General features: G+C 40.0%; 1 protein-coding gene across 7 annotated transcripts in view; it reads left to right on the top strand.

Annotated features, from left to right (window-relative positions):
- LOC100741930 (zwei Ig domain protein zig-8) overlaps nucleotides 1-20539 on the top strand; it is a 237661-nt gene that overhangs the window by 121417 nt on the left and 95705 nt on the right. For 3 of the 7 annotated variants that reach the window (XM_003486026.4, XM_033318445.1, XM_012394667.2), the window contains exon 2: nucleotides 1052-1093. The exons of the other annotated variants lie outside the window; for them this stretch is intronic. The gene's annotated coding sequence lies outside the window, so the exon portion shown is untranslated. The remainder of the gene's footprint in view (nucleotides 1-1051; nucleotides 1094-20539) is intronic. 7 annotated transcript variants of the gene reach the window in all.

Raw genomic sequence — 20539 nt, 5'->3', positions numbered from 1 at the left:
AAATGTCGTGGAATTATTGATTTTATGTCGGTAAGCGTCGTATCTCGATTACTTAGATCCCGTTGAAACCGATATCGTCCTTTCTCTTCGTTGCCATAAAACTCGCCTTGAAGATAGTCTAAAACCGGAATATCTAAGATGAATGGATCGGATCCGGCGCCTATGCACTCTGCTCGCAGAACCTTCTGACGTATTTGGTACGCGTGTGCATATGTACAGGTTCATCCCGCATATTCAAGCAACGCTCTTCCACCGAAACAGATACACGGTTCTCGCGTTCTCCGGAAAGAACGGGACAAATGCATCCTGTTCTCCCTGGTCCCTTTCCCCGGCTGTTCCTCGAGATAATGACGATCTATGGTGGGCTGCATAGTTTTTCAGGTCAGCGTTATCTGGTGCGTTCCGGTGTGCAAGAACGCTAGCTAGCACGCATACCGCGTGAACGAGCTGCGAAACTACCGAAACTGTTTGTCTGGAAGTGACGAGAGGTCCAGCATACCGGATCCCCGGAATTGTTGTTGCTCCAGATGAAAGCAGAGCATGTGGAACCATCCGCGTACCTGTCTCGTAAATTCGCACCTCTCTTCCCGTTCTCCGCCATCTTCATCCTTTACCCTTCTTTCGCCAGCCACGAATTTATACTCTTAACGCTCTACGCGCTACCGTGGCTAGACATTTCTAAAAAACTTGTTAACAAATGACGGAGGAAGCCTAGAAACGTTTAGTTTCGTTGCTTAAATAACATAAACGTAAATAGCAACGACGTTTGAGGTATCGCGAGTGTTTCAAATAGTAGTAACGTTGGTAATAACGGTTGGTTTTGAAATAAATAGCAAGAAGCTATTAATTTAATGCTTAGCCGAATGTGTAAATCACCGAAACTGTCAAATAATCTCGATATCTCGTAATCAGCGCTTATGGGAATTATTATGCGAATAAGCGCGGTGGACCGTAGAAATAGCGATTATTTTACACAAGTTTACAATTTTCATAAAAGTTTACGATCCTTTGTTCTTCAAATATTGTATAAAAGAAATTCTTTTTGTTCTAGGCTGTCTCTAACGTCGGACCAACGTTCCATCTCGTGTTCGTGGTAAGTTTTACATCCTGAATACGTTTATATGTACGATAATATGCAATATCGTTAACAAAGTTTAAAATCAGCACAAGTAATTGTTATTCGTTAATTCTCGATACATACGGAATCCATCGTATACGACACAAATAATATCGTTAAAGTTACTTTCTCTACTTCATCTTAAGGTGCATCTTAACCGACGAAAATATTTGACTGCTAATTAATTTACTTCCTGTTTGCGTTTATTACGTGTAGACTAGAAACTTGGTAAAATCTTGAAAGTTGGTACGTGGTCGTGCAAAGAGCTGTTTACGCGGGAAGTAGATATCGTTTTCTTCCAATTTTGTCCCCTGCCTCTTCTCGAAATTTCCTTCGTACGTCAACTTTCCGCTTTCCGTTTCACAAGAGCGTTCGTTACTCGACGCGATTTACGGATAACTTTAATTTACTCAAGAATAAATGTTTCTCGACTGGCGCGGACGTTAGGAATATCGCGAATCCCACGAACCAACTTACGTTAATTAAGCAACGACGAAACATAACGTAATTACGCGCGATCATACCCTAGTAATTAGACTTAATTTGTTGTGGAAGATAAACGAGCGACTGTTTCTACACGCTGATGGTAACAAGACATCGTCCTTCTCGCAGTTGCGTATGTAATTTATCATAATTTGGCTCTTAGTTTTTCTTCGCGGATCGATTCCGCCATCTTTAAATTTCACGTTCGTTACATCAGCTGTGCAACTCTATACATATCAGCTTAGATAGTCGAATCTGTCCGATATGCTAGCATAAGCGAAAATACGTTTTATTAAACGCTTATCAGTACATTTGAATCGTTGTAACGAACTGATTGGGATCGCAAGATACGACAAAACGAGGAATTACAGGGAAAGGAGAGTGGGAAATATATTCAACTCGATTGTTTCCCTCGTGTTTATTATTTTTAATAACGTTTCGTTATAACGAAAAGGGAAAACGAATTAACAAGCTCTCGGGCCAATTAACATTTAAATCGAGTAAAGGGCACGCGCATACACAAAAAGAGGAGAGTAAATATTAGGGCGATTATTATTTGTTAAAAGAAGCAAGACAATGTCAGCAGATCTATATAAGTTCGCTGACTATCGGTTACTGGTACCGGGCATCGCGTTCTCCGATTTAAAGGAACTTTGGTAACTAGTTATAAAGGCCCCTGCAAAACGTTGTTGTACGAAACGTCTTCGAAGTTGCAGAAGTATAACGACAGAAATTCAACTTTACGGAGTAACGCGCCAAAGATGACAACTGTCGTCACCTTTGAAAAAATATGCAGAGTAACTGTACAACTGTAACTTTAGAATTATACCACTGCTTCACGGACGAAGCATATCGTTTGCCATTAATTGACATTTGACGAATGTATCAAGATCACAAAGTATACGTTTCGTCTTTCGATGAAACTTTTTATCTTCGAGATTCGTCCCAAAGGACTGTTTGATGCATCGAAGTTTTTGCGTTAGTGATATGTTAGGAAAATAATCACGCTGTGAATAACGGCATAAGAAAATACTGAAGCCGAGTAATATCTGTAGAAATGTCGAACTCGCGTGGTTTTACTTGGACTTTCGTTCAGATCGACGATTGTACAAAGAATAGCGGAAAATACCAGGCGTCGTAATCGCAGAACGTCAGGGCCCGGCATACAACACACCATACGAAGGAGAGCTTAAAATTTATGCGGCCTCGAGGTCTTTGATAACGAAGGTCGCTTTTTGATCGTCCCAGGCGTTCGAACTCTGCATTTTCTTACTCGAGATTTATTTTTCGTCAAGATACTGAGTGGCAAAGATCGAGCGTCGTCTCTCACAGTTACAGAGTCACCGTCCACGTACCAAAAGGCATGGCTGTCTGCCTCGCTTCGCGGTGCAGCGTCTCTATTCTTTGGCAGTGCGACGTCGGATCGCGCGATACCAGAACCTCACGCATTCTCTAAATTCTAAACGGTCGTATCGCCGACACTTCGTAGCACGACGATTTGGAGTCACCGCGTCGTACGAAGTCGAGTATGAAAATATTTAAAATGTTTTAAGCTGCTAATGTACTTTGACCGAAGATGGAGAACGAAATTGAACAAGCTTGACAGACGATTTGGTTAAGAGTCGCGGAATCTATCCTGTAACCAAGTAGCTTAGGATGGGTGAAGAGGTGTTTGCCGATCTATCTAATTATTTAGAGTTATTCGATGTTACCTGCTTTGATCGTGCTAGCTGTGCTACTAGAAGCAAAAGGCTATGGTGGGTAAGAGGACTTGTAAAGCAGTTCCGTTGATCCAGATCTCATTCCATGCATTTTATATAACACTATACGTTAGAAAAACTCTAACAAATACACGGTAAGTTATGGCACGATAAACGTCGCTCTTCGATGAGATCTTTTTCTAGCCATTTTAATATCGTAAAACGTTCTACGATTCTTTTCGTTTACATATATAATTTTTCTTTTTTTTTTTTTTGCAATATTAATCTCGAAATAACAAGGAAATCATCGAACAAACTTACTTTACGATTAATTAGAATTTTATATTTTTAAACAAGTTACATTCTTCGGTATCTTTTATTTCCTAAACGACATTTGTTACGCAACACGAACCAACTTTCTGCCACGTTTAATAATAATTAATCCATTTCAAACCAGACTCTTGAGAATTATCTCAACGATTGATAGAAGAAACAACGGTAATTGTATTCACATTTGCATAGGCAAACTTTCCTCCAATTTTCCTCCTTAAGATCCATCTCTAACCGAAAGACACGCCGCAGAGTCAGCGTATCTCTTCTATCGTTATTCCCAGTCAGGGTGATTCCGTCACGGCAAAAACGTATTAGTTTGCTCGCTGGATCAAGCGATCGAAAAACTTGCAAGTTTCGCGAATCGATTCGTTCGACGCCGCGAACGCGACCAAACCGCTGGTAAAAGATAATTAGCAAGTACAACACGAAGATGGTAAATGGCTGAGTTTTATTAAACGATCACGTATCTGCGGCTCGGTAATGCAATTGCCCTGTTATCTCGTTCGTCCGTTGTTGCGATTCCGCGTGCAGGATAGAAACCTCTTTTTCTTCGTTTAAAGAATACGAATTACGGTCTGCACATGTAAAAACAACTATTATAGTTGATTGAAAGACAGTATCGATGGTCGTTCTGTGGACTTTTTCACCGTATTTCTCGTTGCAAATACGTCGTGTAAAAATTGCATATTGCTGAAACTTCTGAAACTTACAGGACGTCGTAATAAAAGATAGCATGCTGATTTTAGTTAACTTTTAGCGCGTTTACTGCCTGTTGCATACATTCCGTGTCGTAAACGTAGATAGGTCGAGGAAAGCGTGTTTCAGTAGGCCAACTTCTTTATTGCCGGTGTATGAATACTATTTCTTCTTTCTTAAAAGTTAAACGACCAGTTTTCTTGCATTTCTAAAAACACTCTTCTTAGATCTCTTACCATTAGCCTAAAAACATCAGGACTTACCGAAATTATCAAATGCCTATAGTCGTAATTTTAGAGAAAGAAAAATAGGAAAACTGTTCTTGGAGAACTTACATCGTATTGTTCCTTATCTCTAATTTTGATCGTCTTCGAAAGACGAACGAAAGCGATTTTAGTCGCGATCAACGAACAATAATCTTGTCCACTGTACGTGTATCTAAAAATTTCACGCACGGTATATCGGTTCAGGTAACGAGCTCGAAAGCACGTCGATAGATTCCATTGAATAAATTTAATCTTTGCAAATCGCAATAGGTTTCGTTGAAACAGGAAATGCCGCATTGCGCCGCTTCCACCGACCGAAAGTTACGTCCGGAAAAATGGCTTAGAATAGCAAGTCGCGAAGCGGAGTTAAAACTCGTTAAACGTGTTCAACCTCGAAAGATAAATCGCGTTAAAAGCGCGATATTCCCCGGTGGAGTTTGCTCGAGCGAGTACACCGGTCTAGCAGCAATCACCATTCCACGAGAAGAATTTTCTTTTTTTCCTTTCTTTCTTGCCTCGATCGAACAGTTGAAAAAAAGAAAACGGTGTGAGAGAAGAGGTTGGAACAAAAGAACGAGCGAGGGGGTATCGATGGAAAAAATTTTGGAAGCTGCAGGCAGAAGCAAAAATCGGACCTCGTCGACTAAATCCCGACAAAAGAACCGGAAAAATGATCCTCGATCGAGCCGGAGGAAAAAAGCGCGCGCGGCGTGCCGGGCCGATCGAAATTCAATTCAGCGTCGATTTTTTTGCGGTCTCGAGCACGAAATATCGAAATGTGCTAACGTTCCGCGATTCGCGACAATAAAGAGCAACAGAAACCGGGAACGGGAAGATTGGAAACAACGGCGAAACATCTAGCGAGACACCGTATCGTCGTCGGGTCGTTCGCTAAATCGAATTTAAGATGAAAGGAAAGAAGGCTGTGGTGGCGAAGGTGTCTCGCAAAAGTCTCGCGATCGAACTGCAAAACATTTTGAGAAAATCTCCGGTTAGATAAAAGGAAGATTATCGAGCGACCCAGTTCATCTACTCTCGTTTTCCTTCTTTTTTATGAATTTTGCCCGGATAAATGGAACGAAAAAACGGCAAAGAGTGGAAAAGTTGTCGAGGATGCAAAATTTTTTAACCAAATGCATAGGAGAGGGGAATGGCGGATGAAGAGGAGTAACGGAGCACAAAGATTGGCAAATATTTTTTATGGGACAAGGAGAAAGGATATAGAAACTGTATAAATGGCGTTAACTCTTATCCCGTAATATCGATCCTTTTTCGACGGCAGAGCGTTTTTATTTTTCCGCTGAAAGTATTCACGCTGCTCGTAAAATATATCTTGCTTTTTTATAGGTTACTTGCCTGTAAACCATCCTCGAGAGTGGGACAGTAGTTTACGTACGATATTCCAGCGGGGACATTATTGCGTAAACAAGAGAGAGAGAGAGAGAAAGAGATGCGTACAAAGGTTCCATGAAACGTAGTTGACTCAATAAAAGTCTGCGATAGAATAGTGGTATTTATAAACCTCGGCGTAATAAATGTTTTCAATTTACATCGTTGATAACTTTATGATGTATCGTATCGTTTGCCCTTTATTCTTTTAATAAATGTATCAGAGAATCTAAAGTATGGTATAAAGCAAAGTTTTCGCACAAGATGGATAATAGAACAATAATTGTCAAGTATTGATCACGGATTGATCGTGAATATAGAGATGAAAGGTATTTTAGAGATTAAAATGGCGTAGAAGAATTTTAGCTTGGCCGAATGAATGCCGAAAAAAGGCGATTCTTTCTTCCGAGGAAACACGCTTTTCTAACAGAAAGCTTGTAAAAGCGAATACACGTTCGCGGCACGGTAATGCCTTCTCGAGAAACTCGTCGATGTCCACTCTAAAAGAAAATAAGAAAAACGGCAGACTGGAAGATACGAGGATACGGTAAAACATCAACAAACACGAGAGCCATTCCGTGAAAACAAATTCGCAAGATAAATACAAAGACGAGAAAACATGTACGTTCGGTAAAGTTTCGTAAAAACCGTATTGGGTATTTTCATGAAATATTGGCCATGAAATATTCTTACCGAACTATTTCTGAGTTTACCCAAATGGATTTAAATCAACTGTGACTCCGTGACTAGTTTACCGAATCGGTGGTTATTTCATTTCCTCGTACAAAAACTACGACTTTCAGAGGGAAGAAAATAAGGAGAAACGCAGCGAGCTTAGATCAAACCTAACGATTTAATCCAGCAAGAATCAAGCGGTCAAAGAACGTGTAAAAATTACGCAAACGTTGCGTTACTGAAAGAAATAAGTGAAATAGGTAATCGTCGGTTTGGTCAAGGATAATAAAGAAGTTGTATAATTTAAAGAAAGAAATACTTTTTATTCTATGAGAAAAGTAGTCGAAATCGTTGGACTTGGTTTTCATAACGACGATGTAAATCGAAGATGGAATGGAATTCGCTAACGTAAATTGGCCGGAGGAACATTATAAATGAAACGATTAGGTTAACAGAATATAAATAAATAAATAATCAATGTAGGTGTGCGTTACCAGCGATATCGCTAGCACAGATTTTAACGTTCGATTCATGACCCTTCGCGTTAATAATAATCCGCTGTAGAAGGATAATTGTATCAGCAATTAACAGCTTTTACAAACTTTGGTTTACGACCACTTTAAAAGGTCAGTTACAGCCATTTATAACGATTTTCAATGCATGCGTTAACGTTCGATATTTCCTACCGAATATTCCCATTATCGGAAATCATAATTTCGACATACGTAACAACCGCGATCCTGTAATTATTGTTCTCGAAAATCTGCCCAAGCGTTCGTTCGTGAATATTCATTCGACCGCAACGACGAAAGTCTACAGCGTATTATCGTCCCATGCACCCGAGTTTACCATTTTTCCGCGTCATGCAACGACATCGTTTTTATTAACTGTCGCATACACGTTGATACGAGACGAGCAGTGGTCTTGAATAAATCCGCCCTTTAGATTCTCTAGAGCTTTCCTGCTTCCAAACGTATCGAATATGGGTCGTGTGTTTTGCTTTCCTTTTCTTGAAAACAGAACAATCCTATCGAGGAAGATTATAATACATAAATGAAGATTTACACGTATCTTTTGTTCTTCGCACAGATTTTCACAGCAATATTGAAATTTTACACATATTTTTTATCATAAATAAAAAATGTGCTGAATGTCAGTTTTGTAGCGAGAAGTTAGAGCAGAAAATGTCCTGAATCGATAAAAATGGCTTGCTTTCGCATCCGACAGGCACACGATTTTTCTGCTTCGTAGAGCAGGATGTAGGATTTCTTTGAGGTAGCGCAGTTATTCTATTAATCCCATGGGGTCGTGAAAAGAATATTCCCGTCGATGGACTTTTTTCATTCCAGACGTGTATCGGGAAATATCCTGGTATAGGCTAACAGAAATTCTGCGTGGCCGGGACGAAGGCCGCGAAATTGATTTCGAGCCCTATAAAGATGTAAGGAGTTTAATATTCTTAGTAGGGTAACGAAACGCGATGGAAAAAAGATGTTTTTCACGACTTGAACTTAAATAGCTATATACGTATGTGTCCCACGTAGATTTCAATTTGTAGTGGATTGTGCGAGGATGAATAATATAGAATAACGAGAAATTGTTGCTGCGACCCGTCGAATATATTTGGAATAAATAAAATAAATACGAATAAATATAAATACCGCCGACGCTCGTACAAATGTGATCGCAAAGATAGACTCCGTACACTCCGTTAATCGCAGATAATAACTCGGACAAATAACTCGTGTGTTAACTGAAACTGTAACTCGGATAATAACTGTTCGCTCGCGATCGCGTCCGTTTATTTATACTGGTCGGGGGAGTCGGAAAATTTGAATTTGTCTTAGATCGACGATTGTCCATAACGGTGACTTTGTTTTATCCGGAGTTTATCTATCGTTATGTTTCGTCCGTCAAGGCTGTGCCCGTGTTCCGATTTTCTCACTACCCTCTTTTATAATATTTCAAACTCTTAAGCGACGTATTTTCAAATGACAAATACATAAGCTTACGTCACAGTTTGAATAATATTAGTTTGCTTTTTTTCTGTAACTTGACTTCCAACTACGCGATTTACTTTTTTCTTGTTTAACTTAGGCATTACATTTCGAATGTTTCATGCATTACTAAACACTCAAAGAGCAAGCGAGAGAGAGAGAGAGAGGTTAAAAGACTCGAACCAGTTACTTGGCTCTATCGAGAATTTTCTTTAAAATACTATCATTCTCCCTAAACTATGGGCCAAACTTCTCCGATCTTTATACACCGCTTTCGAGCTCAAAGTTATACCACTTGGAAGACAATAGCAACAGCTCGATGAATGGACATGCATTGGCTCCTTTCTGTTGGAATCATTAATTGGAATCTCGCGAAAAGTCAAGGAAGCTTTGCCTTGGAAAGAGGGCAAAGACGGATCGACGAGAACCGAGCGTAAGGAGAAAAGTGGACCGATCTGAAAGGCCGTATAGTTTTAATGGCATACAGGGTCTCTATTTCCGAACCAGTGATCCGAAATTTAAACGATCGGTAAGCAGCTCGCTTTTACCCAGAAAAAGTGCAGTCAAAGCTGCTGAACGTTGGCAACTCGTTTCACGGACGTTTCTGACTATCCAACTGTGCATGGACAAGACCGAATCTTCGTATCGATTCACGTCCTTTTGCTACTTGTTCCTCTTTGTTGGGTTCGTGCATTCTTTTCTTTTCACTACACAATTTGTCCACTGGCGGTGAAGAGCAACGAGAAATTGATTCGTGGAAAGGATGACTCACGCTCCGTTTTATATTTCACCACATAAACCGCTGCTTGATTTTTGTTACATTAACTTGCAGCTTTACTCCTCAACGATGATTTTCATGATTTTTGAATATGTTGTGGAACTCAATCTGTTGAACACATATATATCCAAATATGTATAAAGAGGTAAACTTGTCAATAACGACCCTATCTGTACAGCCTTTGCTAGAAATAAGCAACACGCTCGAGACCGTCGAGACCAGTTGGTTATTGCAAGACGAATACGCTATTCGGCTTGACTTTTTGTTCTCGAACGGGAGGAAAGAGAATGGCGGCAGATCGCAAAGTGATCGGCCGAGTAGCGTATAACGCGCGAGGATCGCTGACACCAGAAAAAGCATTACACGTATTCTATTCGTCTTCTGTTAAATTATGTTCACGACTGTTCGTTCGACCACAAAAATTTATGGCTTCTCGCTTTCACCAACCTCTTGCTCCTTCTCGGATCTCTCGTTCTGTCGGTGAGTTCAAATAGAAAAGAGAGGATCGCGAGTTGCTTATTCAGAGGAAAAACTGTATTTTAGTAATTAATCTGTTAGAAACGAAAGTACAAAGCACGTACTACTTTATTCGCACGAAAAAAAATGAATTTTTCGCGCGAATAATACGATCGCAGCCACTGAAAAGTGTCACGTTTTGTAAAATATAAGTGCTACATGCTTTATATGGGTGCATCCGCGTAGAAATTTTCACAATTTTCTATCTAAGCTGACAAAATTATCGAGTTTCCGAGCAGCTATAGCTTAGAATCTGGGGCATCGAATGCTTCGACACTTATACAGGATGAAACGTATAGTACGGTCTATAGTTTTATGTTTCACTCGTACAGCGTCGTTAAATCTTTGATTGGGTACAGATTGGACAGAACGATTCGTCACTGGGGAACGCAACGAACTTTATCGCGCAAGAGAGCAACGTATAAACGATGGAGCGAATGTTTCGTCGACGAATGAACCTTTCGACCGTAGGATAACTGGCGCGCCGCAGCGTGCAATCGGTAATTCGTTCGAAGAAGCGCATCGAATGGTCGCTACAATCGCGTAATATTTCGATTGAATTTCTTTTCGTTGTTCAAACGTTTGAACCGTCAGCCAAAATTCTTCACAGCCTTTGCTTTTATTCGAAACACGCGACGATATTCATCGATTTAGAAATTTCGCGTACAAATTTTAGAATTTTCTCCGTTAGTTTTTGGATTTAAATAGACAATTTTTTAAAAATATCGAAATTCAATCATCGAGTCAGTATGTATTATCGTTAGAATATTTAACATTGAAAGAATTGTTGGGACAAAGGGACGGAACCACTTCTCAATAATTTGGGTGAACTATCTCGAAATCAACGAAGCTTTTCGAAGGTGTTACGAAATCCTAGTTAACTAATACTCGTAGTGATATTTCTATTTATCGTAAAGCTTATTAGCTTTTACACGCGAGTAGATCAAGTTTCGCGTAGATTCAGGGTTCGCGTCTGTCGACGCTTTCCACCAGTTTATTCGCGTCGATCGCCGATCATACGTATCAAGGGCATAATAAAATAATAAAAAGAGCTAACAAAAGACAGGGGGGAAAAACGAAAGCAAGGGTGCAGACACCGTCGAGAACAATGTGGGTCACGGTCCTAGATAAACCAGTGGGATTGAATTTATTCGACCGACGACATATACAGTTTAATTAAAACAGGCTTGCCTGTGTTTCGGGGAAAAGAGAAGGCACAGGTTCGATCAGCCGGGTTTGAAATATTTCGGAACGAACGACGACCTGATACGATAAAAGAGTATCGAGCCTGGCATTTTCGCGCGCGGAAAATCGTGGAAAATCGCGGAGAAACGCGAAAGAACGCGCTCAAATTTTCTTCGTTTCTACGATTCCTTTTCTTCTTCTTTGTTATTTTTTTTTTCTTTTTTCTCTTGTCGCAGAGTTTCGTGAGAATGTTCCACGCTGTTGATGAAAAGTAATATCACGCGAGATCGATTACGTGGAACGCAGAACGTTAATTTCACAAATTTCAAATCATTTGGAATATGATGTACCATCGTTGGTATGACAATATTTTGTCGTTCATTTTATTTTAGCAATCAATAACGATGAAACAATAGCATTAATAAAAAAAACTTAGTTACAATTTGATTGGAAACGCGTGCAATACGTCCCTAAGGTATCGATTATAGGTCATTTGCAGTGAAATTTTTCTAAGCTAAATTAAAATATTCGAACGTCGCTAAAATAAACGAATGTTAGTTACGATTAATTAGAATATGTTTTGAAATAACATAGTCGAACAGATTATCGAGCTACGCGCGAAAACAGAATTATCTCTTAACCAAAAATATTGTTCGTAACAGTCATTCATCTTGATCGTGCAACAACGTCTACGTTGTTATCTCATTTTACTAATGACCTTCTTTCACGTTTTCTGCCAGTCTTTCCTCCTTTGCTACGCTTTGGTCCCGCTGCTATTGCTTCCTATTTATCCCTATTTACCCGCGCGAAAAAAACAGCATATTCATCATCAAGGGTTTTCATTGACACCATAAATAATTCCCAACGTAAGCTGCAATGCATCGTTCTAACGTGTTATCGTTCTAGATTTTAGGTAGATAAAAAGTAGCTCGTCAAGTTTTTGCAACTCATAGCGGACGAAGTACACGACAATTAACGTTTTTACGATGCGGTACCGATAAACGTAATGTAAATACGTTTAACGGCTAAAAGATATTTTTACAGATTTTTACTTTCCCCCAAAAAGCATAAGCTTAGACGAATCAAAGTTGTTGGTCGTAATAAACACGTAAGTTTATAACGAAAAGGCATTTTAAAATAGATAAAATTCTTTTGCGAAGAATCATCGGCCATATAATTTTATAGATAACATTTCGGGTGTGGTTGCGAGCATAGCTGGGGAAAAGAATCGCGGAGTTAAAGTAAGGTGGAAAGGAAAAGTTATCGAGCTGACGTTTCGCGAAAGGACGACGCGGATTTAAAGTCTCGAAGGACGCGCGTTGTGGAAAAAGAAAGAAGCTACGGCTCTGGCATTTTAGCAGCGTTGCGAAACCGAGTTTCTTCGCGTGTCCATTCAAGTTGCTTGTCAGATTCTTTGCGCGTGAACGTCGAAAGTCCATGGAAGGATATCGTAGAAATCGTTTAACGATTCAAGCGCATCGGCTATGACACGCCGGAAGACGTCCGGTTCAAAGGACATCCGAGGATTCATCGTGTTTCGCGCTAATCGGTACGGCTTTCGCCTGTTAGAATTATTTTCTCTTTTATTTTTTAGTTGAAAATCTGTCGTACGACGGTTAGAGTTATCGTTATCCGATACCTAGAAAGTCTTCGATATAATCAGGATCTTCGGTTTTCCTCGACTTCCGTAGCATATACTTAACGAACGGTGAGAAAATATTCCGTGAAGAGCACGAAAGATCGTGATCGTATCTAAAAAATTTCTGTCCCACGTATACCTTGACATAAATATTAAACGATCAATTTAGCAAGAGGTGTGCCTCGTCATCTAATTCGTATAATTTAATGGTTCGATCAATCGATGTAACAATTAATTGCAAACGTACACCGAACAATAAAAAATTCTGTGAATTCGTACGAAATTTGTATATTTAGAAGAATTGCCAACATCAGTTTGGGGTAAAACGCTTGCTTGAAATATTTCACGATATGAAATCGATTAAGATCGAATTAGCTAGGATAATGGAGAGACGTGGCACACGTTGGTAAATAAAAAAGATTTAATCGGAAATTCCATATAAAGTTTTCATGCATATTCGACGGGACGATATCGAAGGAAGATTAATTGTTGGAATTTTCTCAAAGCAAAATAAATCGTTTCAGAAAAACGGACAAAGGAGTTTAACGAAATATTCTTTCGCCAGAAAAAGGTTCGTATACGCGTAACAAAAATATTGGAAAAAGGGGCAGAGAAATTATTTAAATTCGTTTCGAAAGACGAAACAATCGAGTACGAAAAAATAATCGAAATAACTATTCGAACGTTCCGCGATAGGAGCGAAAATCTTACGAATCTTGGGACCGATTCTCCTTCGAATATTTCATAACGTTTAATTACAACCGGAGTAAACCAAACTTAAATTCGTTAAAAACTCAGCTAGCACTCGGACGTTCCACGAAATAGCGAAAACCGCAACTACTGGTCCGATACTCGGCAGCGTGCGGCGAAAGTATTCACGTGCACCGCTGAAACCGCCATAAAGCGCGGAAATTATTCAAGTCGAGTCCAAAAGGGATAAAACAACTCTGGAAAGTGGAGAGAGCGGTGTAGGAGCGCGGTCAGCGCGACGCGACGTAGCGAGGCTAATAAGCGGAAGAATTAAAAAAGAGAGAGAAGAGAGAGAAAGAAAGAAAAACTGGCGGTGTGCGTCGTCGAAGTTACGTGGTGAAATTACGCGCTTCGTGCAGGAAATGCGGACGACCGCGTGTTTCTACGGCCGGAGGACAAGTCGAATTGTCCGGAAAGAGAAAATCCAGGCCGACGCGGCGGTGGCGCACAGCGAAATCCTTTCTGTCGTAATTAACTGCGACACCAGGACGGTCCGGCTATTACCGAAATACGCGACGTTACAAACGTACGTATACGCGTTGAGAATCGCGAACGCGCATACAGATGCACAGAGAGAATACGTGATCGAAATTCCTGCCACTTGTTTATATGACGGTAATCAATGATCGGGCGGGTGATCAATTATTCCGAGCTACGTACCGAATTACGGGACGAATTACATTTCGTGAATTTGATCCGGGAACAGCCTCTGGAAAGCGAATTTTCATTTCGTTTCTTCCCACCGTTTAAGCGTTTGACAGAGCGGGAGAGGCGTAGAGGTCGGCTACAGGGATAACGATCACGTCCAGTGATAATGGGAAATTAAAAAGTGGAGATTGCCACGATTGGCCTGGTTTCGCCTGTTAAAACGGGTAATTGAAATTAACATCGTCGATTCGTTTGTTCGCTCGTTCGATCGTACGTTATAATTACTTGTAATACGACTGCCTCGTTGCGTGCCTGGCGTACGTACGTATAACCTGACGTGTCCATTTCTCCGCTGTTCCATAGAAAATATGTATGTTAGCGCAAATAAGATGCTACGTATGCTTTAGAGTGCTGGAGCTTTCAACGAAATAACGAAAATTATATTTGACAGAATAAAAAGACGACGGATAATTATATCGACACGAAACTTTCAATTTCATCTTCTCAGTGATCGACTGTTCTCCTAATCTTCCCTAACTAGATGTTCGTTGCTCACAGCTATTCGAAATATTCTCCGCTTGTGCGTCACGTATATGTGCATCGTCTAATTGATATTCCGTGATAGTATGCAAAATATTCTGTACGCCGTGATAATCATACTAAATCGGACGTCGTTTGTAGCAAACGTTCGTATCCGGAGTACTCGAAATTCAGAGGGTTGATGGAGCGAACAGAGGTTAATTAGATTCGATTTGCTGTTTCGTGACGTCCATCTGGTCGGATCGTTGATACGATCGAATATTTATTCATCGCCTCGTAATGGTATTAGGTTTTAATTTTTGTAGAAATTATCTTGAAAACGAACTTTCTTTCACGAACGAGAGACGAGAAAGAATATACGAATATACTTGAGATAGATAAGATTGTAACGATCGATGAATGGAATAGACTGACCCACTTCGAACGCGTTTTAGCCTAATCGTTTGCCGAATTCGCGGTGTATTAGTTTAATTCGTAGGTATCATTAGCGGGAGCACACGGATATCGTATTATGTGGATTTGTAATCAGTAAACCACACATAGCATACCACTGTTTATTGGAATTAAACGAATCCGGCTGTATAATTGATTTCACGCTAATGATTTGTCTAACGATTTCGCGGCTTAAAGCGTGTCGATCGTCACTCATTACCGTGATACGCGAGTCGATGATTTCCTTCCTTCGCAAATATTTCGTCAACGAGTAAAACATGTTAATCGCCGACGACTATAAAGATTTAATTCGGTTAAAGTTCGGTTGCGTTCAACGGCTTAGTATTTGTAAACTTGATCGAAGTAGTTTACAGAAATTAGTAAACTGATTAATTAAATGGTACACCGCGTTAGCTGTAGCAGGGCCTTTGGTGATTATCAATGTCTAATTAATTAAAACACCATTCTGCGTTGAGTGGATTATTATAATTTAATTAAATGGAGCTGCTCGAAGAACTGTGGGGGATGTTTAAATATCTTCCACCGTAATATTACTTTCCTCGCGGATGGAATTTTACCTATAGATGGTTTTATTAGCGTTGAAATTCTTCTTAGTACCGGTATTCGGGATACGAAGATAGGTCTTTCGTTAATGTATAAAAAGAAACCTTATTTGCGAGACCGTTTCTACTTTTAACGTTGATATTTCCTGCCAATAACTTTATTTTTCATATCGGGCTTTAAAATGAAGTGCGCGGAAGTTGTAAAGAGACGTAGTTGCTGTCACGTGCACAGCTACCAAGTTCGTCCGACTGTGGACGATCCATTTTCCCTTACGCAGTATTCCCGTGCTATAGAAGTCAAACATACCTTCGATATCTTGTTGTAACTTTTGACGTATCCATTACTTTGAAAGTTTGTTTCGCTACAAATTACTCGTCTTACTCGCAACTACAAAATCTGTAACTTCGTGTAACATTTTCTTGATTTATATTCAAAACCTATTTAACTTTCTTATTTTCCAGGTCCTTTCTCTTGTTCGATCTCGTTGCGATACAAAAATTAAGCGAATATTTTAGAAATTTTATAACGTTAAATTTATTCAATGGATACGGTTACGAAACTCCGACCCCCTAGCTATCTGCTACGCAAAACACGATCTTCAAAGTGTCACACGTTTGAAAAAAAAGAAAAAACAATGAAACGTTGACAACCGAAAATCCGTATCATAACGTTAAATGTGTGTAATGGCTATGTTAGGAGATGCGGTTAATAAATGGCGGACTCGCAAATCGTATGTAACGCGGAAATGGCGTCTAATCGCGAGTCAGCATGGAGCAGGGCGTGCAATTAACATAAAAAATTTGTGCAATGCTTCGTATCAGGTGAAACGAGCGCGTTACCATAATTGTTAAGCCAATTAACATGCGCGGCGCATTAACATAATTTCGATGGCTTAACGGCTATTTAAATAATCTAAGGGTAGCTGCTATTTGAATATTCCATAGAATATTGAAGCATGTTACGAACGATAATGCTCGGTGCAAGATGAAAAAGCAATTACATATTTACCTTCCATAGGAAGTTGTTGCAGTTGGTGCGGTGAAAATGTTTCGTAATCGGCGCGCACTTGTGATCCTATTTTATCCGCCACTGAGGTACATATGCTCTTCTGCAATTATGCACCGTAGTCCTCTCTCTCTCTCTGCTTCTCTTTCTCCCTCTTTTACGTTACGTGAAAACATATTCAAGAGTAACAAAGTCAGTTTATTTTCATGCGTCAATTTGTTAGAAAGATGGCGTTTTGAAAATATTTTCTTCTAAATGTCGACATTAAAAACGAGCTGCTACTAGAATTATATGTCGATAGAATGCCACGTGTTGCTAATGCTGTGCTACGATTTTACAATGTCACCGAATAGTTCTTAACACGGAGAACGCAGGATAAAGACAGCATAAGTAGTATAAGCAATGACGAGTCGGACACGATACAAGTGATACGACCACCTATACGATAAAAATTTAAAAATTCATAGAAAATGTATAAGAATACCAATAACAGTGCGATAATACTAAACCATAATATTTTATAATATCTAAATTTCCTCCTACTAGCCTTATCAATTCGAAATCGATGCTTTAGTAGATTTTTTGCTTTGAAAGATTCCTAAAGAATGGCAATTCTTGACGTAATACGGAATAGTCGTAAACTTTTGGCTGACATTATGCGTTAACTTCGATGTATCATCGCGTTATCAAGCTGTAACAAACTTGCGGAACAATCTTCAAACGATTCGCAAAGTAATTGCAAAAACTTGAAGTTTGCTTACAATACACGACTCATTAGCACAATCGTTAGGCACTTATTATAGTTAGTGGTTCGGTAACGCGAATACCTTCGCGGCCAACGTTTCGAGCACGTGCCCGTAGCTCGATCGATGTCCGCGTTAGTTTGGTTTACTGTCCGTGAGGAAACGTACGTACCTGTTCCCCCTGTCACGTCGAATCATCTATGGTGATGGTAGCGTCAGCATCCGAAATACATACGCGTGTACACGTATCGTGTACATGTACGCGTAACATCGAATCTTGTCCGTGATTTTTACCATTCTCGTTGCCTATACGCAAGAAGATTTCCCTTTCTCCTCGCGCGGATCCTTTGGTCAGGCGTTCGAGATCACGTTTCACAACGTTCCAAGAAGAATTCAGCTTTTAAAATCGAATAGAGACGAATATGGCAGAGTTATCCGACCGGTTCACATCGATGTAGAGGCGAGAATGGTGAAATATGGCAAGTGGACGCGTCGCAAATATCTCCTTTGCTTTTCTACCGGTTGAGAGAGTATCGAGAAACTATGCAAATTTCATTCGTGCTACCGAATTATTCGAAGCCTTTTAACGCAGTGGCTACTATTGCGATTTTCTAACGAATCTGTGACGGATAATTTACGGCGGCGAGTTAACGAGTCTCGATTTCCTAAACAACAGTGTTTGCGCGCGGTTTACGTGAAAATGAAAAATCGAAAGCAAAAGATGTTACGATACTTTTTGATTTTTAAAACAATTCGATACGTCGTGTCTCGAAGAAACGAAAAGAATCTTCAAACTGGTTGGGAATAATCTGTTCGTGAAAGCATAAATTTGCATAAAAATCCATAGTCTATATATACATATGATAACATCAAGTAAAATATAATGGGAATATTAAATTGCTGTCCTATTGGGTATTTCGATTAAATATCGAAGAACACATCGAGCTCAAGATTACCATAAGCTAATAGCTATTTGCAACGGAGTAATACCTTAAGCCGAGCGGCTTTCCCTAGGTAATTTGTAGGCTTCTCCTTTTTTCAAATGTGACGGGCGAAAGCCGATTATTCGTCGTCCTTCTGTCGACGATCGTTCGCGGTGAAGAGTTGCTTAATCGGCTAACAATATTTGACGTATTAGTACCAGCAAGAAGAACCACCTGAACGATAATTCCCGTCGCCGGCACAATTTCGAATATTCAGCGTTTACCTGTATTAAATATTGTTAACGTTTAATTCGGACAATTAATCTAGAAACAAATATCGATCGAAATGTAACGTGTATTTGGAATCGACACGCGGTATTTTCAGATGGTCGGTAAGCGTTGTAAGCGTTGCAGTCGTTGCGTCTTCTATAAGAAACGAATAATCATAAATACGTGCTAAGAACTTTGACCAAACAATGGACGATGACGCAGGTTTGCGAAGGGAACGCTATATAAGGAGAAACTTTGCGCGACACAGTGACTGAATGGTTGTGGGATCTATTTGAAATTCCTAAAGGATATGTCTGGAACATCGGCCATGGCGTGGCATCTCGCCGAATATTATCGCGAGCCGCGCGTAAATCACGCAGGGAGGAAGCGTAGTATGCGAAACGATGCCAACGTCGACGACCTGCTCGTCCATTATCGGTACCGCGGCAACGACGCCGACGATGATGCCAATCGTCGTTGGTGAAGCGAGGACGAAGCGTCGCGACGCGCAATAATATCCTCGATAATCCATCCTGGTGACATCCTTATCTCCCACTCTCCACTCTCGATATTATTATTGTTTCTCGCGAAGAAAATCCGTTCTTAGTATTCTTTCCTTTTATTATTATTTTTTCTTTCTGCAAACGATCGTCCTTTTACCGGCGATGGCCCTTAACGAGAACTTTCGACGTACTGAAATGGTAAATCGGATTTCTCTATAAAGATGTTCCGCGAACATCGCTCGACGATCATTGAAACAATAGCGTCGAGATACCATTGTGCTCGATAAGCTGAGATTTTTGTTTCGAGTTTCGCGAACAATCGTGTTCTCGGAAGTCTTTCAATTAAACGTTGAAACTGCCGAAATTGGATATATCTGTGTGAGAAATCACAGGGAATATAATCGCATAGGATACCGAGTAAAATAGGAAAAGAAGGAATGAAAGCAAAACTAGCGTTACGTTATCGTATTCGCGTTAAACTTTGCAAGGTAGAGGATTTCAGTGGTGGAAAAAATGGACCAACATTTTTCAGTGTTAAAATTAGAAAGATTGGGATATTAGTAATGTGCGTGTAACGAGCGACGGTAAGTACCAAGTAAATTACCAGCGACGACAATAGTTGACAAGAAGAAGATACACGACCCCTTTGGCAACGAGCCTGTTACGTCGTTCTTAATATACGACGATATCGCTGTAAATGCGTGAAAATAACGATCATTACGAAGAAGGATAATGTGGGATCTCCAAAAAGGAGGGACAGCGATCGATGTTCGAATACGAAACACAAAGTTACGTACGAAATTCGCGCAAAATAAAAATAGACGAAATGAAAAATTTGTGTTGGGAAAAACGAGCATAACAATTTCTATTCTTTAGCAAGATTAATCCACGGGTTCTGACGTTAATTTGCTATTTGAATGTAAATACGTTTACCTATATACCGGCCTATATTATAAATTCGATCCTCATCAAACGTCCGAACGGGTCATTGACATATCTGATAACGATGTTGCTGGCGTCGCAACGCATCGCGTCGGATTACCAGAATGCGCATCGATGCGGAAAGCCAGCGACGGGGAAAAAAGTAAAAAGATGGTACGAACTGGAATTCCGGCTAAAAAGGATCGACCTTTTTAAAGGGAATTTATAACGAAACCTGTATTTCTGTTTTTATGCTGGTTTTCAGACATTGGCGTGTATTTATTTGCTTTTTTGTCTGCACTCTTCCGATACCGGCGAACGAGTTATATTATTTAAAAAATATACAATACGGCCAACCGGTTCGCGAAGGTTCAATGACTGAAACGTTGCACGAAACGGACGTCGTCGATGGTTTTCTACCATTGGAAACGTTTTAAATATTTCAACGTACAAAGAGACTGGTCGC

This window comes from Bombus impatiens, unplaced genomic scaffold, assembly GCF_000188095.3.
Source record: "Bombus impatiens unplaced genomic scaffold, BIMP_2.2 scf_0096, whole genome shotgun sequence".
NCBI classification, from domain to species: Eukaryota; Metazoa; Arthropoda; class Insecta; order Hymenoptera; family Apidae; genus Bombus; species Bombus impatiens.
Note: the sequence above shows the minus strand (reverse complement) of the source record. Positions and strands in the feature narration are given on the sequence as shown.